Here is an 8924-nt window from a genome sequence, read left to right as displayed (position 1 = left end):
GCATATATAGATGTAATACAAGAGAATTTTCTGAATTTTAATGTTTTTGAAGCACATAAAAAGAAAAGGAATATTTAAACTGGAATATCAATGTCAAAATATATAAGTAGAACACCGAATTGGAAAAAAAGCTTCATGTATCTATAAGGCAAAATAAATGTATGACGAGGAGAAAAATCAAGTTGATTTCAATCTTACACCACACATGACTAGATAATAACTGAACAATGAAGCCAAGCTTCCTTGCTACAAAACATGGCTCCCTGCATGTCATACTGCTCCTAACTGCAAGCAATAGGAACAGTAAAGAACACAACTGAGTCCATACACTTGTCAAAGAAAACAGTTTGAAAAAAATCAAATGAGCTCATTACCTGAAATTGTGGGCGGTAAGAAATTAACAGGGAGATGTCATTGGTGGTTGAAAGGGTAAAATACAGATATTAATAATCAGCAATCATTCTTCTGTTCAAAATTTTACCATAATCTTCCACACCCCTACAGATTAATGTCTCACTTTATGGAGAGAGGGTTAATGGCCTCGGAATTGTGCAGGATGGCCCATAATTTGAACTCTGCTCCACTTACAGACAATTCTTGCTCTAACAAAACTGTGTAATCTTCAATCTCTATGATGAGGTTATGTGCGATTTCAAGTTTTTTTTTCTTATCTTTTGTCTAAAATTTCAACAATGATATGTGTTGCTTTTGCTATTTATAAAAGAGCCTTTAAGGATCACACAATGGTTTTTTGTCACAGAAACAGGAGCTAGGCGCTCATGCCAGAACAGTAGTTGAAATGGGTGGGTCATTTGTAAGTTTAGTATAAATTCATAGATTTTTTTTCTCATTTTTCACTACTCTTTTTTGGTAGGAGTGGGAAGAGTTTAAGTACAAAATAAATAAAATAATCACCATCATAAATTCAGAATTTAAATTGGCTAGGTTTGACTAGTCTAGACTGTCACAGTCAGCTTGCTGGAAATCTGACTGAGCCTTCTGTCTTTTCTATTATTTTTAACTGTTTGACTAGTGCACACACACACAGACACACACAGTCATTACTCCCTTGCAGAGGATACTGTACAGAATGGAACACCAGAGAAACCCAAGGCTCATCCTGATGTAGGACAAATGCCACCCTGCATAGGACACAGCTACCGAAAGCCCAAGAGTCGTGAGGTCTCCCAGAAGAAGACGTACTCAACTGATTTTAACAGCAAGATTTCAGAAGTTTCCCCCATCCACTCACAGTTATACTTGAGCAGCTCTGATAAGCTTCCAATTATATCAGCACCTTCTAAGGATCCTGAGAAGGAGTGCTTGTGGCACCGGTCGTTGAGGTCACTTGGGGAGTGAATCATCGGATGGAAGATCTTCCTCTCTGTCTCTCCTCCTCTCTGTATATCTGCCTTTCCAATAAAAGTAAATAAATCCTTTAAAAAAAAGACTTAACATTGTGAGGTATGTGTTACTGTGATCTCTCCTTTGTTGAAATTACAACTGTATACAATTCGGTTGCACTTAGTGCATTCATAATATTGTTCAGCCTTCATTGTTATCAGAATATTACATCACCCCCCCAAAAGAACACCTGTGCCCAGTAAGCAGCTACTCTAATTCCTTTCCCCAGCAGCCCCTGCAAAACATTAACTACCTTTCTATATCTACAGGCTGTCCTATTTTAGATAATTCATATTAATTGAACTGTATGTGATTTAATGTCACAAGGCTTTTGGTCTAACATCTTTCAGATAGCATTATACCCTCAAGGTTCCTCCATCTCCATGACATTTCATTCCTCTTTATGACTGATTAATACCCCAATATATGGATACTCAGTATTTTATTTGGTTATTTCCACTTTTTTATCTTTTTTTTAAGAATTCAGTAGCTTTCTTTTTTAAAGTTTATTTGCTCATTTTACTTTATTTGAAAGACACAGAGAGACAGAGACAGAAACAGAGATCTTCCATCCACTGGTTCACTCCCCAAATGACCTCACCAGCCATAGCTGGGCCATGTCCAAGCCCAGAGCCTGGTGGGCGGAGGGGCTAGAGTTACTGGACTGAATGACCTCACCAGCCATAGCTGGGCCATGTCCAAGCCCGGAGCCTGGCGGGCGGAGGGGCTGGAGCTTTGGTCTATTGCCCTGCCGGGGGCACATCAGCAGGAAGCTGGATTAGAAGCAGAGACAAGACTTCCAAGTCTAGGCATCCTTGGTACTGATGCAACCCACTACACTATCCTTGTTTCCACTTCCCAATATTATTGATAAAGTTACCTTAAACCCCTGTTTTTAATTATTTTGTGTGTATATACTTAGCTGTGAAATGATTGCATCCTATGCTAATTCTATATTGAGATCTTTAAGAAACCACCAAATTTTTCCATGGAATCTGTACTACCTTATACCAGCAATGTGCAAGTTTTCCAATCTCCCACATCACTGAAACATTAGACATCTTTCCTCTCTTTAATTATAGCCATCCTTCTGGTGTGAAGTGGTGTTATACTCTAGTTGAGTTCATGTTTCCCTGGTGGTTAATAGTATTTGAGCATCTTTCTATGTGCTTTTTGGCCATCTGTGCCTCTTCTCTGGAGGAATATCTAGGTAAGACCTTCCTGTACTTTCTGATTGGGTGGTTTGGTTTTATGTGGACATAATATTACAAACAAGAAAGCAGAAGAACTGAGTTCAAACCACTCAGACAGCAAATAGCAAACTTAAATGTGAATCCAGTAGTCTGACTTTGTTGCCCTCGGATCTACACTAGAATTCCTCACTGTGTAAATTTCTCCTTCCGCAACATGGCTAAAAAGGAGTCTAAACTGGTATAATTTTTACCCAAAATTGTTGGTCCTTCAGGACTGGCCCCATCATTACAAGTAATAAACTATATATTTTTTTGGCTTTGTCCAGATGTGTGCTTGTTAGAAGTGAAGAAATTGTTATTTGCCAAGTCCTTATCATTACTCTAGAGATTTTTTAAAGACTTATTAGAAAGATAGATTTACAGAAACAGGAGAGACAGAGAGAAAAATCTTCCACCTGCTGGTTCACTCCCCAAGTGGTTGCAATGGTCGGAGCCAAGCTGATCCGAAAACAGGAGCCAGGAGCTTCTTCTGAATCCCCAGTGTGGGTGCAGGGTCCCAAAGCTTTTTGCCGTCCTCGAGTGCTTTCCCAGGCGACAAACAGGAGCTGGAAGGGAAATGGGACACCATGAACACTAACATGGGATCCCAGTGCTTGCAAGGGGATCATTAGCTAATTGAGTCATGGCACTAGGCTCACCTCTAGAGATTTTTGAAAAAAAAAGAATTTTTTTTTTTTTTTATTTGAAAGGTGCAGTTACAGAGATGGTGTAGGGGAGAGACAGAAAGAAAGAGAGAGAATCTTCCACCTGGTTCACTCCCCAAATGACCTCAAAGGTCATACCTAGGCCAAACTAAAGTCAGGAGCTAGAAGCTTCTTCCAGGTCTCCCATGTGGGTGCTGGGACTCAAGCACTCAGTCTATCTTCTGCTGTTTTTTGCGAGCATTTTAGCAGAGAGCTGGATTGAAGGTAGAGCAGCCAGAACTAGAATCCACGCCCATATGAAATGCCCACATTGCAGGCAGCAGTTTTACCTGTTAGGCCATCATACCAACCCTAGAGATTGTCATAGAAGATACAACTTTTACTTTTACTCTTAGAGCAGCCCTATTATTTTATCATTGCTTGAAGTTATTCCTCCTCAGCAACCTCATCATGCTTGGAATGGCGAGACTGGCAGCAATTCAGAACTGCTGAACTATCAAAACCACTTGAGGGCAGGGGACGGACTGAACCACTTCACAGGGTGGCAGCTGCGGGGAGGCGTCTCTGCTAAATGGAATCTGGCTAAGGGTTCAGGCCAAAACCACCCCGCAAGGAAGTGGATGAGCCCTTGTTTTTGGGTGGCCAGTGCACTAATTGGTGCCAGGCTCTGCCTGATGGTCGCCCAGCGATGAGCTCTGGGATTTTTATGAATTGTAATAGCTGCTCAGGGACACTCATGAATTAGACCAACTTTAGTATAGGTGAAACATGAATTCCTGGGGATTGCCAGTGATAGGGACATGCCACTTTGCGCTTGCACGTGCTGGTCTACTTTAGTCAGGGATGCTGGGCCACAGTGTCTGGGGCAGAGGCCAGGACAGGAGAGGGCCTGAGACAAGCTGAGTCAGAACAGCCACTGTCGGGTGCGTGAGCGGCAGCTAGGAGCAGGCCAAGTTGGAGAGCTGTGGTGACACCCTAACTGGGTTGAGGTTCCCACCAAGAGGCACGTGTGCTGGAATGGGGGCTGTGTTCTAACTAGGAAACAGTTGTAGTCTCCCATGGCACTAGTATGGCTGGGATTGGATGCACCGGGCAGGGCCAGACCCCAGCACCATCTGGTGTCCTGGGGAACCAGGGTGGATGTGGGACTGGCTAGGCTAGGTCTCAATCCCCTACTGAGCCATGTGTGAGCTGTACATGGGTTTGGACGAGCCATGGCTGGGCTGAAACATCCAACAACAAGAACCAGAATGGGGTAAAAGCCAGCCATGAAAAGCCACTGTTCCTGCTAGGATAGAAGGTGAACTGAGAAGGGCTGGCTCATAGACCCCCTGGTACGCGCAAAATAAGCGCAAGAAGTATGATAGGAAACAGCCCAGAATAGGCCATGGAAAGTTTCCCACTGGCATACATTTGGCATGGGTCAGGGGCAGACCAGGCTGAATCAGTTCATGTCATCCACTGGCAAATCCAAACACCAGAGGAGAGTGTGGGTCGGGCCAGGTTTGGTCGTGACAAAAACCAGTGCACAATATGGAATGCCAGGGTGAGATTAGTTGTACTGGATTTGAATGCAGCACCCAACCAGCATGCGTGAGAACCAGGAGGGGAGAGGGCAGAGCCAGCGGGGGGATTGAGGGGCTGGTCCCCTCGCCGGACAGCTACTCTCACTGGATAGCGTGGACTGGGATGGGGACAGAGAGAACCAAGCTTCAATGCCCATTGACAGGTACGGGAGCCAAGTGGGAAGCGGGACAGACTGGACTAGTCTGCTATGCATACTGGCAGGCCAGGGTGGGGGGCGGGCCTGGTGGGGGTTATTGTGGGTCGCCCCGACTGGGCTGCAGCCCCCACTGGTTGATGAAAGGGTCGAGTACGTGCTGCGCACAACCAGGCTGAACTGCAACACCCTTGGTTCCAGTGCAAGTCGGGACTGAGAGCAGAACCAACCCAGCAATTGCTGGGTGATGGACTGTGCCGTACCCGGTGCTTGCTGGAACATGCGGGAATCTGATCTGGGAATACCTCAAAGTTTCTTTGGTGATCTCCCCAATTGGACTGCTGGACTCAGAACCCTAGCCAGGAGAGGACAGAGGACAGAACAAATCAATCAACCACCTCAGCTAAATGTTGGGCAGCGAAATACTGGGCAAATGAAGACTCTATGATGGACTGTGACAATCAGTGGATTCTTCAATGACCTCATCGAGCTGGGAGTGGTGAGACTGGCAGCAATCCATAACTAGAGAACTATTAAAACCACTTGAGCAAGAATCTCAGAGCATGCCCCACATCCGGGACTTTGGGCGGGTGGGAAACTGGGTGGGGCTTCTCCCTCAATATCCCCCTTCACCTCAGATACATAAAAAGTATAATAAATATATATATATATATATATATATATATATATAATAAATAAATAAAATTTTTAAAAAAAACTACTTGAGCAAAACTCTGAGAGCCTGCCCCACATGACCTGGGTTGAGTGGGAGACTGGGTGGGGCTTCTTCTTTTATCTCCCCCTTTACCCCAGATAGAGGAAAAAAAAATGTGGAAATAATACTCTTACCCACTTTCCTGTAGTCCTTGAACCTTTGCATCCTAATTAACTATGTAAAGATTGTCAAAAATAAAGTAAAAAATAGAAGAAAAGGCTATTCCTGAAGTTGAAGAAAAGTTAATTCCCATTCCCAAGCCAAAATGTCAGAGTACCTGAATCAGAAGCTAGAGCTAGCCAATATGTATATGCTCTATTTTGTTTTTTAAAGATTTATTTAATTATTTAAAAATTACAGAGAGCAAGAGAGAGACACCTCCCATCTGCTGCTTCACTCCTCAAATGCCCCTAATGTCTGGAGGTGGGTCAATCCAAAGACAGCACCAGGAGCTACTTCCGGGTTTCCCGCGTGGGTGCAGGGGTACAAGCACTCAGGACATCCTCCGTGTCATTAGCAGAGAGCTGGACTGGAAGCAGAGCAGCCAGGACTCCAGCTGGTGCCCCTAGGTGATGCCTATGCTGCAGGCAGCAGTTTTACTATACCCCTTAGACTCGCTGCTTTAAAATGCAAATATTAAGCCAGCATTGTAGTGCAGCAGGCTAGATCACCACCTGCAACCTTGGCATCCCACAGAGGCCACAGATCCAGACCCAGATATTCAATTCCCAACCCAGAGGGCTAATGTGTCTGGGGAAACAGTGAAGACGGCCCCAAGTATTTGGAACCCTGCACCCAAGTGGGAGACCCTGATGAAATTTCAGGCTCCTGGCTTCTGTCTGGACCTGTCGCAGCTACTACAGCCATTTGGGAAGCAACCCAGTGCTTGGAAGGTGTGAGTGTGAGTGTGTGTGTGTGTGTGTGTGTGTATGTGTGTGTGTGTGTGTGTAACTTTGGCTTTCAAATAAATTAAATAATAAAAAAAAATCAAACGAATTGCAAATTTTGCATCAGGCACTTAGCATGGCAATAAGCCTATATGTCAGTTGCCCACATTTGATATCAGAGTTACTGGGTTTAAGGCCTGGTTGCAGTTCCCTTCTGTAGGAGGACATTGTGACCCGAAAAGGTCAGTGAGCACAGGACTACAGTTGGTTGGATAATATTTGGAGGAGAATAACCAAATGGCTACCTTTTGTATACCTTATTGGATATCATCTGCATATGTATATGAGAACACCTGGTGGAATATACAAGACAAAAGGAGTTCCAAACAAGCATTAATGGTTTTGTTGATAAGCTCAGCACTTCCTCCCTTATCCTATATGACCCTCAGAGTATAAAGTCTGATGCTACTAATAAACCTCGGCTTTTGACCATCAGTCAGGGTCCACGCGTGTTATTATCGGCTCCGTGCACCAAGTCCATCGCTGCGGGACAGCGACAACTGGCGCCTGAACGGGGACTTGAAAGAAGAAGAGAAAGTGCAGCGGAGACCCCCACAGAAAGTGGTGAGTGGGACAATGGGCCAGAACCAGTGTAGGGCACAGTCTTTTATCTCTCTTATGCAGAGTTTTTTAGTGAAAAGTGGAACGAAGATAACTAGGCAGCAATTGCATTCTTATTTAGAGCTTGTTAGTGAATATAATCCTTGGTCTCCAGATGAATGGACACTAGAAACTGGACTTAAGAATTTTACTCAGAAAAATGGTGAAAAGGCCGGAAGGATAGAAGATATTCAAGTTAGTTTTTGGATTATATCGGCTTTAATTAGAGCTATTATTATAATTTTAGAAGGGGAATCTGCAAGAAATTCCTCTAAGGGGAGACACCCCCAAAATGTAGCTAAAAAAGAAGTGTTTCATAGTAAGAACAAGGAAGAAAGAGAAAGGGAATCCTTAAGAGGCCCACCTAACAGGAAAGGACGCTGTAATATGGCTAAAAAAGAAACGCCTCATAGTACAGATGAGGAGGATGGCAAAGAGGAGCCTGTGAGAGATGTCCCTAACGGGAGACGCCACCGTAATGTGGCTAGGAAAGAAATGGCTTCTACTACAGATGAAGATGAGAAAGAATGTGTGAGAGACCCTCCCACGAGGAGATGCCACTGTAATGCAGCAAAAAGAGAAAGGCCGTATACTACAGACGGGGAAATTAGGAAAAGAAAACTTGGAAGATGTTACCATAATGTGACTGAAAATGAAATCAGAACTAAGAAAAAGAAAATTTTCAGTGTTAAACCACAGGATTTCTCTAGTGAGGTAAATGAGGCTGGGATAAAGCAACAGTTAAATATCAGCCCATGCCGTCTTGCTCTTAAATCTGATCAAAAACGTTTCCAAATGACTGATGTTCCCCGGAGACCTCATGAATTCCGATTGCTTTTTCCAATCATACTTAGTCAAGAAAATAACCAACCTACCTATGAAAGCCTAGATGTTAATGCCATCATAGCTTTTAAAAAGGCTTGTGTGTCCTATGGACCTACTTCTTCTTATGTGTGGGAATATTTAAATGGCTGGAGCCAGGGAGCAAACTGGATTCCTTATGATTTTGAAGTAATAGCAAAAGTAGGGTTTTCTCCTTCTCAATATTTACAATGGAAAATGTGGAGAAGCGATATGGCTAAGGAAAAACTGCTGTCCTTAGGAGCATCAGGTCGGCAACTCCCTGGTGGGGGACAATTGACTTATGATATGTTGGTTGGAGATGGACAGTGGGTTACTACAGAGCAACAGATACAGCTACCTCAAGCTGCGCTCATGCATATACGAGACGTAGCATTGTGGGCATGGGAGAAAACCGAAACTGGGTCTGAATTTGCAGGCAGTTATACAAAAGTCATTCAAGGAGCCAGAGAATCTTATGCTGATTTTGTAAGACGTTTGACAGACTCTATAGAAAAACAAGTTAGGGGAGAAGGCACTAGGAAATTGTTGTTAAAGCAACTGGCCTTTGATAATGCGAATGAGGACTGCCAGGCTGTTATTCGTCCTATAAAAGAAAGAGAGGATCTTCTGGGTTACCTGAAAGCCTGTCGCAACATAGGGACATTTAAGCACCGTGCCCGCCTAGCAGCACTTGAAACTTTTGCTATTCAAAAACAAATGAAGGCTAAATGTTTTAATTGTGGCAAGCCAGGACACCTTAGAAAAGATTGCCGAATGCTTCCTTCAACTCAAAAATAC

This window comes from Ochotona princeps, chromosome 9, assembly GCF_030435755.1.
Source record: "Ochotona princeps isolate mOchPri1 chromosome 9, mOchPri1.hap1, whole genome shotgun sequence".
In the NCBI taxonomy this organism is placed as follows: domain Eukaryota; kingdom Metazoa; phylum Chordata; class Mammalia; order Lagomorpha; family Ochotonidae; genus Ochotona; species Ochotona princeps.
Note: the sequence above shows the minus strand (reverse complement) of the source record.